General features: G+C 42.3%; 1 protein-coding gene and 1 non-coding gene across 9 annotated transcripts in view; both read left to right on the forward strand.

Annotated features, from left to right (window-relative positions):
• The window catches only part of smash (smallish), a 321,926-nt gene that overhangs the window by 218,197 nt on the left and 87,093 nt on the right, over window positions 1–16,636 (forward strand). The window lies entirely within an intron of this gene.
• Window positions 15,990–16,118, forward strand: LOC136867546 (U11 spliceosomal RNA). The gene has a single exon (XR_010859735.2). It is a non-coding gene; the product is annotated as a U11 spliceosomal RNA (small nuclear RNA).

The raw sequence follows: 16,636 nt of genomic DNA on the forward strand, positions 1-16,636 counted from the left end.
GATTGTGCCGTCAATCATGGTAAAGCGCCCAGCATTTGCCATGTGTGAAAATGGGAAACTACGAAAAAAAAAAATTCAGGGCTGTCGATAGTGGGGTTGTAACCCACCATCTCCAGAATGCAAGCTCGTAGCTACATGAACCATACCACACAGCCAATTTGCTCGATATCAGATATTTCCATTCTACCGTCAGACGAATGGCACTTAAATATTCCGAGTCCCATGTCAAAATATATGAAACCGAGCTCGATAGCTGCAGTCGCTTAAGTGCGGCCAGTATCCAGTAATCGGAAGATAGTGGGTTCGAACCCCACTGTCGGCAGCCCTGAAGATGGTTTCCGTGGTTTCCCATTTTCACACCAGGCAAATGCTGGGGCTGTACCTTAAAATAAGGCCTCGGCCGCTTCCTTCCCATTCCTAGGACTTTCCTATCCCATCGTCGCCGTAAGACCTATCTGTGTCGGTGCGACATAAAGCAAATAGCAAGAAAAAAAAAATGAAAATCCATAGCCTGTTTTCAGTCATTCGACCGGGTCAGGAATGGAATGAATGAAGCCACCATCTAGCGGCGAGGATAGAAATTGTGCCGGCTGCCGAAGCCTGTCGCACTCCTCTGGGGCAATGATTAATGAATGAAAGATGTAATTAAATGATATTGGATAGTGTTGCTGGAATGAAATATCACAGGGAAAACCGGAGTACCCGGAGAAAAACGTGTCCCGCCCCCGCTTTGTCTAGCACAAATCTCATATGAAGTGACCGGGATTTGAACCACGGAACCCAGCGGTGAGAGGCCGGCTCGCTGCCGCCCAAGCCACGGAGGATCTCTGTCAAAATATATATAATTTAAAAAAATATTTTTTCTTTCTGGCCCCTATCCCCAATTTATTGGGATCGGCGCTGTTAATTAGTGAATTATATAATCAATTTTCTCTTTCTAGTACACGGGTTACGGAATAAATTATAATTATTATTATTATTATTATTATTATTATTATTATTATTATTATTATTATTATTATTATTATTATTATTACGGAATTTTCCGTGGTAGGTAGAGGTGAAAGAAGGTGCGGGTGTGAATGGGTTTCAAGCTACGAAATTATAGTGCAATGTAAAATTAATTTAAAAGTTAACAAGGTTATATTTTCTTTTCGAAAACAAAGAAATAACAAGCATGGCAGGTACAAGGTAACAATTCAAAAGGGGTTAGTTACAATATTTACAGAATTTGGGCTTCGCGCCCTGACTTCACAATGCTTGGGCAATCAGCTCAGTTTTACCTCAAACACAAGTTTTAACAGAGGGGAAGAAAACCCCATTCATACCTAGGAGCCCTTGCTCCAAATTACACTGAAAAACCTCCATGAGGCATACAACCCAGAATTTTCAAAAGAGCCACTCGCTCTCAAAATTTAAGCCTCTCCCAGGCCACACCAAACTCCACCTTCAAGTTGTCCTCAACGGACATAAACACAGGGGTAAAATACCCAATCTACTGAGGTCTATTAAAAGAAAAGCAGGTTAATTAAATGACCTCTAAAATAACAATTTGAGAGGAGGCGAACTTGCACTCCTAATACACTTTGATTAAGACCTACTTGGCACTAGGCCGTTAATACAAGGGCTAATCCCATGCTAAAGAGGCGACTTAAGAAAAGAACAATTTGTTTTACATTAACGAAAAATAGGTTGAGAAAATAAGTTCACCTCAAGACAATGTGAGTGGGAGCTCGAGAGGGTTAGCACTCTCTATCCCAATATGTCGTTTTAAAAGAGAATATATGAAAGGAGTAGTTACATTTTAGGAAAAGGTTACATGGCTGAACGCTTAGAACCCGCCCCGAAAGTTAAACTGCTGAGCTAGCAAAGAAAGAAGTTATTAATCGGCCATTACCTTGTGTTGAACGGCTGGAGAAGAAAGAGGCGCTTCCCGCCCCCTGCTATGTACTTAACACACTGAAAGATGGAACAGAAGTGGCCTAGAGACCCAAAAATCAGCAGTTTAAATACTCTCGCGGAAGTTTCTAGGCGTTAGGGGAAAGAAAACACCCTCCCACAAACTCTTTATTGGATAGGACCCCGCAACATATTCAAGTTGGGGGAAGATACATCTGATTGGATAGAAATTAATTGAAGAAATTCGGGATTGGATACATTCATAACAAGGGGAAGAAAGGGGTAAATATTGCCAACTTAAACAATGATAGAAATAAATTTAACAAAGAACAAACTCTTGAAATTAAATTTTCTCCAAAAAAATAGTTCTTTGACTCCGCACTAGGTTGCACTATTGTAGATCTTCAGTAGTGTCCTCTAGAAGAGAAAGTTCACACTTCTTACTTCAAGCGAAACAAAAACACATCAAAAATGACACAGTTCAAAAACTCAAAATTTTCCACGTGGTGACATCTTCTGAGACGGTAGAAAATTAATACTGTCAATCAAGTTCAGACTTCCTCCAGCAGAGGAGTTTCAACAGGCGCACATTTTAAATTAGCGGAGTGGAGGTGTACCGCCCGGTACAGACCTCCCCCCCCAAAAGTTCCTCCAGGGATGACCCATGAAATCAGTTTGAAACAAGGTCCAAGTTATGCTGTGGGTATGAAGATTGATTGCCAAAAAATTTATAAGATTTTCTAATTTGGTTTGATAGAGTTTCAAAATTTTGTTGTTGCAGATGAAGTAAAGTCTTTATATTTGTAGAAGTTGAATTTCTGAAGATAACTTTTTATACTTGAAAGTGAAGGAAAAAAAAAATTTTTTTTCAAAGTCCACCAAATATTGCAGTTGAATTCCCAAGTGTAGTCACTACTTATAGTATCTGTTCATGTAGTAGATGGTGATGAAGTGGGATGGCCAGACCGGCCGTTGCTGCTTGCGTCCAAAGGAGGCCGCTCGGACCCCTCAAGTACCCTGAGATACCGCTCGCCCGCACTATGAGGGGAGCAGAGGTGTTGAAGCACGCCGCGCCCGCGGTGAACATAACCAGGCTGCGGGCAAGTAGCAGGTTGTGCGCCGCACATCAGCCTTGGCCGGGAGGAGAGCTCCGGCTCGCCGTGCACACGTCTTCCTCGCTGGGGCCGAGGGGGCCCGTCCTCTGCTCCAGTAGCTGCACGGCGCCGCGCGGCTGCGGGGGCACTGAAACATTAAAGCTTGGCGGCAGAATTGTGTTGGACCATCATCTTTTTTGAGGGTACAGACTTGTGGAGAGGTTGAGGGGCCAGCGGCGTGCAAATATCCATGGCATAAGTCAAGCCACTGTGTGTATTGACGCAGGAGACGGGAGCGTGGTAATGGCCGAGGTAAGGACAGGATGGCAGTTTAACAATCGGGGAGGTTTACAAGAAATGCTTACATATAAAATAAAATAGAAGGAGCAGAATGCCTTAAGAGTGGAACTCACAAAAAAAAATATAACCTTCATATTCCTATCAAATTATATGAAGCAAGTTGACACAAAATTTACACTGGTTTCACCTGTGACAGGTGAACCCTAAATATCCTCTCGGTGGCTGGATTGCTTACTAACAAGGTAACCGGCGTAAGAAAATCGAGAATGATGCATGGCCCATGAAATCTGGGGGCAAGCTTGCCCGCGGGAACAAAATTTTTGACCATAACCTGGTCACCTACCTTCAAAGTGGTGGGTCTCCGTCCACGATCATACCTTTCCCTAACCTTTTCATGAGACACTTTAAGATTGGCTTTAGCCTTCTTCCAAAGATCTTTAATGTTATCCGGATCTATTGTCTCGGGTAGAATGTCATTCAGAGACCAGAGGTTAGAGAGCGGCGAGTTGGGAACAAACTTGAACATCAAAGAAGCTGGAGTAAACTTGTGAGATTCATGAACCGCCGAATTCAAAGCAAAAGCTATCCAATGCAGGGACGTGTCCCACCTGGAATGATCTTCATGATGATAGGCAATAAGTGCTGACCTGAGATTACGGTTAACCCGTTCAGCTAGAGATGGTTGAGGGTAATAAGCAGAAGTAGTTACATGAGAGATTGATAAGTCAAAACAGAATTTACGAAATAAATTAGATGTAAAAGCCTTAGCATTATCAGATACAATATATTGACACGGACCAAAAGAAGCAAAAATAGAATTTAAGCAGGTAATGGTAGACTGAGCGGTAGCCAGCTTAGTCGGAAATAACCAAGAAAATCTGGTAAAACCATCTACGCACACAAAGATGAACTTGTTAGCATTACCCTTTGACTGGGGGAAGGGTCCTACATAATCGATATACAGACGTTCCATGGGGCGCGACGCTTGATGCGAAGACAAAAGGCCTACCTTGGTGGACATGGTGGGTTTACTGAGCAAACAAGATTTACAAGCTTTTACAAGTTCCCGGATTTCACCGTCCATACCTTTCCAGATGAACATTTCACGAATCTTCTCACGAGTTTTAAAGATTCCAAGATGCCCTCCTAATGGGGTCTCATGGTAATACTTGAAGATCATAGGTACAAGAACAGCTGGAACGACAACTTTCATCATCCTATCATGCCTCGATGGGCAACATAGAACACCATTCCTCAGAACATAAGGGACAACATGTTCCCCAGAAGAAAGGGTTTCCATTATCGGAGCCAGCGTCGGATCTTCACGTTGGTATTTCTCAATATCCCTAAAAAGCATGGGAGCATCTGTTAAGATGGCATTAACACCAGATAGTATGGACTCGGGAGATGATGAACTGTCAACCGGTTCGTGGGTCTCGACGTCGTTATGAAACATACGGCTGAGTCCATCAGCAACAACATTTTCGGTACCTCTGATATGTCTAACATCAAACTGGAAGGCGGAAATACGAATAGCCCAGCGGGCTATACGACCAGTACGACGCGGCCTACCTAAGACCCAGCTTAATGCTTGATTATCTGTCTCCAGGTCGAATTTGACATGTTCCAGATAGAGACGGAACTTTTCTAAGGCAAATAAGACTGCCAACCCTTCGAGCTCATAGATGGAATACTTGGCTTCTTGAGCCGATAGAGTCCTAGATGCATAGGCGATGGGTCGCCTCCCTAGTTCAGTCTCTTGAAGAAGGACTGCAGCTACTGCTGACGACGATGCGTCGGTTTGGACAATGAATTTCTTCGAGAAATCAGGCATAGCAAGGACAGGGGCATTACAAAGCGCTAATTTAAGATCTTCAAAAGCGGCTTGTTGAGAAGGTCCCCACTCGAATTTGATACCTTTCCTACGAAGAAGGTTTAAGGGCGCCGCTCTATTAGCAAAGTTAGGAATGAACTTTCTGAAGAAATTCACCATACCAATAAACCTGGCGATGCCTTTAATGTCCTTGGGAGGTTTAAAATCACGGATGGCCTGTGTTCTAGAATGATCGACTGCTACACCATCGGGTGACACAATATGCCCTAGGAATGACATAGAGGGCTTAGCAAAGGCAACCTTGGACAACTTAACAGTTAACCCAGCCTTACGAAGGCGATCGAGAACTTCTCGCAAATGATCTAGATGTTCTTCAAAAGTCTCTGAAAATACGACGACATCATCTAAATAGTGATATAAGTACTCGAATTTGATGTCGGAGAAGACCTTATCTAGTAGCCTAGTGAGCACAGCTGCTCCCGTAGGGAGCCCGAAAGGCACGCGGTTGTATTCATATAAATTCCAGTCCGTGGCAAACGCTGTAAGGTGTTTAGACTCTTCGGCAAGGGGAATTTGATTGTAGGCCTGATTTAAGTCCAAGATGGTGAAGAACTTGGCCTTACGAAACCATGAAAAACAAGAATGAAGGTCAGGAAGGGGCACAGATTGCAACACCACCTTCCGATTGAGAGCCCTGTAATCAATGACAGGCCTGAAGCCTCCTTGGGGTTTCGGGACTAGAAAAATAGGCGATGAATACGCCGACTTAGAGGGCCTAATAATACCATCCTTCAACATCTGATCGATAATTTCTTTCAGAGCCTTCATTTTAGGTGGAGATAGCCTATAAGGTGGAAAACGGACAGGAATCGAATCCGTGACCTCAATTTTGTATTCAATAAGGTCAGTAACACCAAGAGTATCAGAGAACACCTCTGGAAATGACTGACATAATTTACGAATACTATCAGCCTGCTCCTCAGGTAGATGTCTAAGGTCTAACAACATCTCATCCTGGGTAGGCGAAATAGATGAACATGACACAGAATTACACTTTAATAGTGGTATTTTACAACTAGAAGCAAATTTGAATGTGCACGACCTAGACTGGAGATCGAGCACAAGACCAGTGTGAGAAATAAAGTCAGCTCCCAATATGATGGGGCAAGACAGGTGCTTAGCCACAAACAATTTAATTTTCCAAGTAAACTTAACAATACGAATTTTGACCAGTACGGAACCTAGAATTTCTAATGGAGATGAATTAGCCGAAACATATTGAATAGAAGATGAGACGTAGTCAGGTAGTTTACAAACAGCTTTCAATTTAGAATACCATTCAGCCGAAATAATCGAACAAACACTGCCTGAATCTAAGAGAGCTGTTATAGGCTCGTTATTTAACTCAATCTTAAGAAAAGGAACAGGTGCGGGGGTATCCGCCGCGATCCTAAGGCACTCTTTGGGGCATTCAAAAGATGTATTCGAAGACTTATCGTTCCCTGAATTCTCGACCTTTTTGCCAGGGGCTGAGCCTTGGGAAGCAGAATTAGTTGACTCAGCCGCAGCCACTAGTCACTTTTGATTGTTGTTGGAAGTTACACCAGAAGTTGAGCAGGAGGGGGTGCTATTCGAATTGGGACAATTCTTTGCGATATGTGAGAAAGCCCCACATTTAAAACAGCCTTGTGATGAACCAGCTCCATTATTTGCCCTACTAGTTTTGATCAGAGGACACTTATTGCGCAGATGGTCAGGCGACCCGCAAGCATAACATTTACGGGGGGTGACTGATCGGCGAGGTGGAGGCCGAGTATTACTAATGGAAGGCGGGGGTTCTTTCGCGACACGCAAAGAATCGGCGTATCTAACTCCTTCCGCTGAGACGGCCAATGCTTCAAGTTCCGAGAAAGTTTGCGGGCACGCCGCGAAACACAAATATGACCTATAGGGAGGTGAAATTCCCTCTACCATAGCCTGTACAATCTGATCTTCAGGAAAATGAAGGGCAAACACCCTAGTATAAAACTTAATGTCCTGTATGAAATCAGCCAAGTTTTCATCCAAGCGCTGTACACGATAATAGTACTTCTGAATAAGGGAGGACCTGGCCCTAGCAGGGATGAAGTTAGCTAGCAAATGGGCATGGAAATCCTAAATAGATGATTGCTCGGCAATGGCTCTTACGATTTTATCAGAGAGAATACCAATAGCATACGGATAGATAATTTGCAAGATTTGACATGGAGAAAGAGAAAAAACCAGGGCATGATCCTGAAATTCCACTAGAAATCTTAAAAATGAAATTACGTCACTGGTGGTATTAACGGAAAACTTAGATATACCTCTGAGCAACATTGCCAATGGATGAGGCAAGCTACTAAACCCGGGTGACATAGTAGGTAAAGGTTTCAATGGCAAGGAAGTTAATTCAGAACGGATGTTACTCAGCGATGCACGGCGTTCAGACTCGTTGTCCAGTGGGGCAGGGATAGTTTGAGCAGCAACGGTTATTCTATTAACTTCTCCCTTGGGAGGCGCTTCCTCACTACCTGCATTTACTATGGTGGGTTGATCAGATTTGGGAGGAACTTCCCCAGTTAACAATTGAGTGACCTTACTAGATAATTCGGAAATATTTTCCAGGAGCGTACTAGCTTCCTTCCTCTGAACATCATTCAGTTTTAGAGACAACAGATCGTTAACCCTATTCGAAAAATGATATAGCCTGCCTTGCACACGCTTAATTTGATTAGGAGACGGATCATTTCCATCAAAAAAACTAACTACAGAAGCTAGCCCAGTAATATTCTCCGTGATCGTGGAAAGAGAGTCGTCAATTTCTTTCTCTCCCAAATTGGGGATAGAAATGGGCAAATCAAGGGACTCTCTAAGTTTGTTAGTGTCTATTGCAACCGTGCCTCCAGATTGCACATTTCTGATAGTTAATTCATAGATCAACTCCTCCTTACGCAAATAGTTAAGAAGGAGAACATCGCGAGGGCCGGGCATGATGACAGACCAATTTTGAAAAACTCAAAAAATTCCAGCAACTGGGAAAATAGTTAGAGTTCGGAACAAACAATATTTAGCCGTCAAAAGGGGCTAAATTGAGACCCATTCAACCACGCTCTGCTACCACTTGTTACGGAATTTTCCGTGGTAGGTAGAGGTGAAAGAAGGTGCGCGTGTGAATGGGTTTCAAGCTACGAAATTATAGTGCAATGTAAAATTAATTTAAAAGTTAACAAGGTTATATTTTCTTTTCGAAAACAAAGAAATAACAAGCATGGCAGGTACAAGGTAGCAATTCAAAAGGGGTTAGTTACAATATTTACAGAATTTGGGCTTCGCGCCCTGACTTCACAATGCTTGGGCAATCAGCTCAGTTTTACCTCAAACACAAGTTTTAACAGAGGGGAAGAAAACCCCATTCATACCTAGGAGCCCTTGCTCCAAATTACACTGAAAAACCTCCATGAGGCATACAACCCAGAATTTTCAAAAGAGCCACTCGCTCTCAAAATTTAAGCCTCTCCCAGGCCACACCAAACTCCACCTTCAAGTTGTCCTCAACGGACATAAACACAGGGGTAAAATACCCAATCTACTGAGGTCTATTAAAAGAAAAGCAGGTTAATTAAATGACCTCTAAAATAACAATTTGAGAGGAGGCGAACTTGCACTCCTAATACACTTTGATTAAGACCTACTTGGCACTAGGCCGTTAATACAAGGGCTAATCCCATGCTAAAGAGGCGACTTAAGAAAAGAACAATTTGTTTTACATTAACGAAAAATAGGTTGAGAAAATAAGTTCACCTCAAGACAATGTGAGTGGGAGCTCGAGAGGGTTAGCACTCTCTATCCCAATATGTCGTTTTAAAAGAGAATATATGAAAGGAGTAGTTACATTTTAGGAAAAGGTTACATGGCTGAACGCTTAGAACCCGCCCCGAAAGTTAAACTGCTGAGCTAGCAAAGAAAGAAGTTATTAATCGGCCATTACCTTGTGTTGAACGGCTGGAGAAGAAAGAGGCGCTTCCCGCCCCCTGCTATGTACTTAACACACTGAAAGATGGAACAGAAGTGGCCTAGAGACCCAAAAATCAGCAGTTTAAATACTCTCGCGGAAGTTTCTAGGCGTTAGGGGAAAGAAAACACCCTCCCACAAACTCTTTATTGGATAGGACCCCGCAACATATTCAAGTTGGGGGAAGATACATCTGATTGGATAGAAATTAATTGAAGAAATTCGGGATTGGATACATTCATAACAAGGGGAAGAAAGGGGTAAATATTGCCAACTTAAACAATGATAGAAATAAATTTAACAAAGAACAAACTCTTGAAATTAAATTTTCTCCAAAAAAATAGTTCTTTGACTCCGCACTAGGTTGCACTATTGTAGATCTTCAGTAGTGTCCTCTAGAAGAGAAAGTTCACACTTCTTACTTCAAGCGAAACAAAAACACATCAAAAATGACACAGTTCAAAAACTCAAAATTTTCCACGTGGTGACATCTTCTGAGACGGTAGAAAATTAATACTGTCAATCAAGTTCAGACTTCCTCCAGCAGAGGAGTTTCAACAGGCGCACATTTTAAATTAGCGGAGTGGAGGTGTACCGCCCGGTACAATTATTATTATTATTATTACTATTATTATTATTTACAATCGGCTTTACGTCGCACCGACACAGATAGGTCTTATGGCGACGATGGGATAGGAAAGGCCTAGGAGTGGGAAGGAAGCGGCCGTAGCCTTAGTTAAGGTACAGCCCCAGCATGTGCCTAGTGTGGTAGTGAGGAACCACGGAAATCCATCTTCAGGGCTGCCGACAATGATGTTCGAACCCACTATCTCCCGGATGCAAGTTCACAGCTGCTCGCCTTTAACCGTACGGCCAACTCGCCCGGTGAATATTGTTTTAAGAGGAAGGACAATCGGGCAACCATCCTCTACTAACATTAATCAGAAGAGACCTGATCGTTAAGGCATCGAGTCTGTATGGTCTCTAACACCGTGGTTAGCCGGTTCGAATCCGGTTGATGGAAACAATTTTCACCATGCGGTATACGCATTAGATTACGCCCTAAAAGTCTGGATTAAATTCCAAACATCCCCGCGGTGTTCGTATGGAGTGAAATGAAATGGTGTATGGCTTTTAGTGCCGGGAGTGTCCGAGGAAAAGTTCGGCTCACCAGATGCAGGTCTTTTGATTTGACACCCGTAGGCGACCTGCGCGTCGTGTTGAGGATGAAATGATGATGAAGACGACGCATACAGCCAGCCCCCGTGCCAGCGAAATTATCCAATTAAGGTTAATATGACGCTGTTGATGGCGATTCGTCCGTCGAATGTTGACGTTAAGCCTTTAGCAGACCCTTTGGTGTTATTCGACAGGAGTAGGCTATGAACTTCATAATCATCACCCCCTACATCCAGACACGCAAGTCGCCAATGGGCTTCAAATAGAAAGACCTTCACCAGGCGAACCGAACATATCTTCGGATTCTCCCGGCACTAAAATCCACACGACAATCAAAAGGAAAATCGAAGAGGTCCGACAATTCCGAAGAATGAAGATATCGGTAAAATAAGGGACGTGAAAATGAAAGACTCCCTAGGACTCGCAAACTTAATACCGTTGGGGTTGGAAAAGGCTAATAGTTGACCAAGGATGTGAGTCAGCTAGAGAATACTCTGCTAGAGGTCCCCTTTTAGTCGCTTTTTTAATGCAGACAGGGCATACCGTGGGTCTATTCTAACGTCCGCACCTACAAGGGACAGCGGACATGTGTTTCTGTTCAAAAAGTTATGTGTTCGGTCCCTCCTAAAAGTGTAATAGGTATTTAGAAACAAACTGTATATTCTTAAGTCAACTACCGTGCGTTTTATTTCCTAGGAAGATTTTAATTGAATCTCTCCGGTTAATGATCCGAAGGGCTCCGCACCTCTTCTCGAAAGAACATACTTATCTCTGTTACCATTGGTTTGTGATCTAGCTGTAAGGGCCACTGACCTTTTACCAGGGTATCGTGTAAGAACTGGAGAGTCTGATTTTCGTTCCGTTCATTACACTCTGTATATTCATTTCTTTGAATTGCATGCTTCCGGCGGCAAGGCGGTGAAAGTGGCGGGAGTTTTGTTGTAATAAGATGTCTTAATTTAAACAATGGATATCATTATCTCTTGACTGTCTCAACTTCCACTTTCTACTTCTATGCCAGAGATGACGGTCTCTACCTAACAGTTGAGTAACTGTTTCAAACTTGCACTGCTCGACAAGTTGAAGAACGAAAGAGGAACAATGGATCTGTGAATTTTAACAGACAGTTTTCCGTCCTTGTCTGCCGCGTATAATAATTATCAAGCTGCCTTTAGCTTCTGTTATTTATGTGGTTTAAATATGGGAGATTAAAATGTTATTTTCTGGTGTGATCGTTTGACTGGTGTAAATAAAAACCAAACCAAACCCCATGGCACTACAGCCCTTGAAGGGCCTTGGCCTACCAAGCGACCGCTGCTCAGCCCGAAGGCCTGCAGATTACGAGGTGTCGTGTGGTCAGCACGACGAATCCTCTCGGCCGTTATTCTTGGCTTTCTAGACCGGGGCCGCCATCTCACCGTCAGATAGCTCCTCAATTCTAATCACGTAGGCTGAGTGGACCTCGCCAGCCCTCAGGTCCAGGTAAAAATCCCTGACCTGGTCGGAAATCGAACCTGGGGCCTCCGGGTAAGAGGCAGGCACGCTACCCCTACACCACGGGGCCGGCCTGGTGTAAATAGGATAAGATATTTTAGAGCATGTGTTCTGTTGAGAAATGCTCACTGATCTAGACCTCCGGCTTTCATAGAAAATGCCATTTAAAACCAATATTTTAAAAAGGAATGATCCAAAATTTAATATTTAAAAATATGCATTTCTTCTAGTTGATTTGGTAATGTTACCGGTTTTACGTGTCGCTAACTACATTAAGGGTTTTCGAAGACATCTAGGTGCCAGAATGTTGTCCCGCAAGAGTTTTCTTTGTTGCATATTCGATTACTTTCAAATACCACCGGACTGAACCGGGATCGAACCCTCCAATCCCCTCTACCGTCTGAGCTACTCAGCCCGGCGGCTAGTGGTTTAACCTCGCACTAATTCAGAGAGGTTTTCTGTGATGATGAAATAGGACTGGGAAGGAAGCCCAATCGTTTGCCTGGTGTGAAAATGGGAAACCACGGGAAACTACCTTAAGAGCTGTCAGTGGTGGGGTTCGAACTCATCGTCTCCCGAATGCAAGTTTACAGCACAGTCGCCTCTCCCAGTATTGAAAACTATTTTATACTTCCCATTCTTAATCTTGTCCAAATCTACTGTGAAAATGACTGTCTGCGACTGAGATAGCACGATGGATTCTTCTAAAATGTCGACAATTGATTGAATAAGTTACCAAAATTTTGATTCTTTTCATATATCAATAGCCATCTAATTTTCATAACGTTTCTCAATGTTATTTTGAAATATTTTAATTTATTATTGATTTTTTTTAGCAAATCTCATTAAATTTAATGTACCGAACAATTAGCTGCGCGGTATGGGTCATTTAGGTGGAAATTAGCATTACGCAGGTAGTGTGTTGGAAACCCACCGTTGGCAACTCTCAAAATGTTTTTCCGTGGTTTCGCATTTTTATACTAGTTAAATGCCGAGCTTGAAACTTAAGGCCACGGCCGCTACCTTCCCAGTCTTAGCCCTGTCCTACTTCAGATTCGCCGAGAATCTGTACGTTTTAAGTTAATATGTATCATTACACTATTGAAAAAATAAAAGAGGGGAAGATCCATAGCTTGCCATGTCGGTCATGTCTGCATACACAAGAAAAAGGTATTAGGTATTCACTAGGCAAAATACCAACTTTTGGCGTTTTATCCATGTAGGCCCTACATAGAGTCCTCAGTTTCTCTTATAGTGAAGCTGATCGAAATATTGACTACAGTTGAGGGAGCCGACGAGAAGACTAGACTATCGAAATTAACTTGCAAGTCACCCAGGTGGTGTCATTAAAAAAACATAACTTACAGTTGATCAAGCTATTAGTCCGACTCACTACCTGAATGGTCAGCTTGAGGCCTTCGGTTCAGAGGGTTCCGGGTTCGATTCCCGGCCGGGTCGGGGATTTTAATCGCGTCTGATTAATTATTCTGGCTCGGGGACTGGGTGTTTGTGTTTGTTCCAACACTTTTAATTTCATATCCAGACAACGCACTACACTACCAACCACCACAGAAACACGCAATAGTGATTACATCCCCTATATAGGGTTGGCTTCAGGAAGGGCATCTGGCCGTAAAACAGGGCCAAATCCACATGTGCGACACAGTTCGCACCCGCGACCCTACCGATGTGGGAAAAGCGGTAGAAGAAGAAGAAGAAGAAGAAGAAGAAGAAGAAGAAGAAGAAGAAGAAGAAGAAGAAGAAAACAGTTGATCAAACTATTAATCATTTTCTCAAAAAATATGTGAAATTTTCTTTCCCTGCGACAGGGTCAACATTGAATATTGGAAAATTATAACCGTTTTCACCTCAAAATATAAGAAGGTGTTGGAACGTACGAACAATTGACCGTCTTGATTGCGAAGGATAATCTCCTCCTGTCACACTCCTGATCCGGCCATCGTTACCAAGGCAGCCGGGGTTCGAATCTCGATCTTTTTGATGAAAATATACTGTATATGTCTCTGTGATTCAAATACTGTGTAAAACTCGAAGTTCTGTGGCTATGATCACAAGTCCAACAGTCCCGTGAAACTACAGGCCTGCTTGCTTGTTACATTGTATGTACGCACTCCGGGTTTGACTTCGTGTTACCGCACGGCGTCTTCGTTTGAGGTTAGTTCGATGTTCTGTACCCTGTCAGTACTCGCTTATCTCTGTGTTCCACCGCGTTCCTGTTCAAGTTGTGAATAAGAGACGGTCTCGTGTTTGTGACTTCCTCGTGGTCGAAAATGAAAAAAGTGTGCAAACACTTTTACTCTGTGTTATTGTTGGTTAGTGATAATTGAGTGCGATAACTGGCCTTTCCTTGTAGGTACTTTAAATGCCAACAGAGAATTATTTTCCGTTGTTTAATTAACTGGTCCAAAGGATGTGCCTGAATTTACTAGGCCTATTATAAGCTAATTTTCAGCTAAGGTGTTCGGGGATTTTTCTTAGCTATATATGTAGGCTCCAGAAGAAAAACACGACTACTTTTTCAGTTCTCTTTCCACTACTACTAAATGTTTCCATTCCTCCCCTGAAGGGGGAGGCGGGCCTCTTAGACGGTGACGCCGTCTCCCAGGCCGGGAGATTTGTTACGGTGAAGTAGATGTGTGGAGAAGGTGAGGGGGTAGGCGGCCGTGGCCTATACTACGAACTGTCCCGGCATTCGCCTTAGTGCAGGAGAATGGAAAACCACGGAAAACCATTCTCAGGACAGCCGACGGGTGGGACCAGGTGTGAAGTCCGGTGCTGTGCCCCTGGCCCGTCTCCCGAATGCAGAGGCGTAGAGCCACGGTAGAGAGCCGTGGCCAACTTTCCTCTGCTCGGTTGGCCGGTCAGAGTACAAAGCGCATGGGACAACAACCCACTCTGCATCTACCGACCTTCTCTTTCCCGACCAGAATACTCTTCATGAAGAGGAAAGCGATGTACCTAAAGAAGAAAGTACCCAATACGTGGACGTTTTGTGGTTATAACTAAGAGTCAAGAATATTTTTAATGTGATTTTGTTGTTTATAATACTTTTGTCGGCTTTCTTATCTCCAAGGGCCCTGAGCATACATTTTTCTAGAAGAATATAGACTTCGTGTTTCGAGAATGTCTTGCTAAAATACCATATAGACCTATCTAAAGGTCCCCGGCTCGCGAGACTTCATGCCATACTAAACCTGCAGTCTCTGTGTTGGAACATTTCACCAAGGAGTGTGACTAAGTGTGAGTGACTATTGCATTTTCTTTGCATCATTTCTATGAATGGTCTCCTAAAGTTTATGCCCCTACACCATGCCGCTTCCTGCTTCCTAATAAAAGTTCATACAGTAAATGAAATTATAAATGCTATTTAATTTTATTGCTTATTGAACAGTTCGTTATGATAGATTTTCCTCTTCCGCTCAAAAAAATAAAATAAAAAATAAAATAAAATAAAAAGTGAAACTCTTCTTATTAACTTTCTACTGAAGATTGGTATATGTTATCCGGACATTTTGTAGGTATAATTAAGAGCTAAGAATATTTTTAGTGTGGTTTTGTTTATAAATTTAATACTTTTAATCGCTTTTTTTTAAGGCTTCTGAGCGTACATTTTGTCCGACTTATTCTGCCTTTTCCTTTTATTGCACATTCCCCTTGTGACAGTGCCTAATAACGGCGACTACCAACATTGCTAACTGGATAACACATATTCTACATGTAAATAACTTTTGAAATGCTGTAGAGTGCAATAGAAACAAGTATCAACGTCATTATTTACCGTATTTTTGGCGAAGAGATTCTTGCTGTAGTTACTCCAGTGGCCCCCAGACTGCGCATGCTGCAGTGTGAAGAAAGATCTCTCTCTATTAGTTCACAATGTCACCGCCAGAGTATGCATCGTTTACTGACTGATCGTCAAATAATACTGTATTATAATTTATAAGACGAAGATGAATTAAGAATGTGAATATTCTATGCAATCATTAGCCGCAAAAATATTCATTAAAGGAGAAAAATGATAATTAATATGTTATTGTATTATAAGAGTCGTAATACAATCACCTATTTACTAAACACTCATAGACACAATGAATTACAAAATAGATTTATACTACAAGTTTGTCCATGTAAGCCAAAAAAGGGTGCTTGCTGCTTTGATGGCACGTGGATCTTCGGGTCTATGGGGTATGGAAATCAAGACATACTCAGCACATAATTTTTGTTCCTGCGGGGCTGTTGGCTGTCTGAGTACACCGGCGCCCCCATAACCTAATTAAAACATGTAATGGAAAGAATTATTTCTCTTGTTATTGAGAAACGTTACGAAGTTGATTCGGAATTATTATATTTTATAATTAATGCTTTAGTCGCTGTTATATTCCAGATATTTCCTATAAGCTTTACGTTTTAGAAACTGTGATATTCAATACATTGGTGAAGCGTACTAATTGCTGATGATTAAGAAGCTATATTGTCGTAATTTATTAGGATTATTACCGTTCAAGAAGGAACTATCGATTACGATTACTTTTCCAGCATTCTTAGTTGAAACACAATTAGGAGTATATTGCATTCACTATCAATTTTACGCCGCAGTCGAAGGAAAATTTCCAAAACTTCTATTTAGTGCTAAGTATTCGGGAAACTATTGGTTATTAATGAAAGGATAAGTGACACATAAATGTCCAAGGGATGCCTTTGAGGTTCAAGGTACCTACATTACAGGGTAGGCAAAAAGGGTTCAGTATCCCGTCAGGAAGTATTTAAAAAAATGGGGACTTT

This window comes from Anabrus simplex, chromosome 3, assembly GCF_040414725.1.
Source record: "Anabrus simplex isolate iqAnaSimp1 chromosome 3, ASM4041472v1, whole genome shotgun sequence".
NCBI classification, from domain to species: Eukaryota; Metazoa; Arthropoda; class Insecta; order Orthoptera; family Tettigoniidae; genus Anabrus; species Anabrus simplex.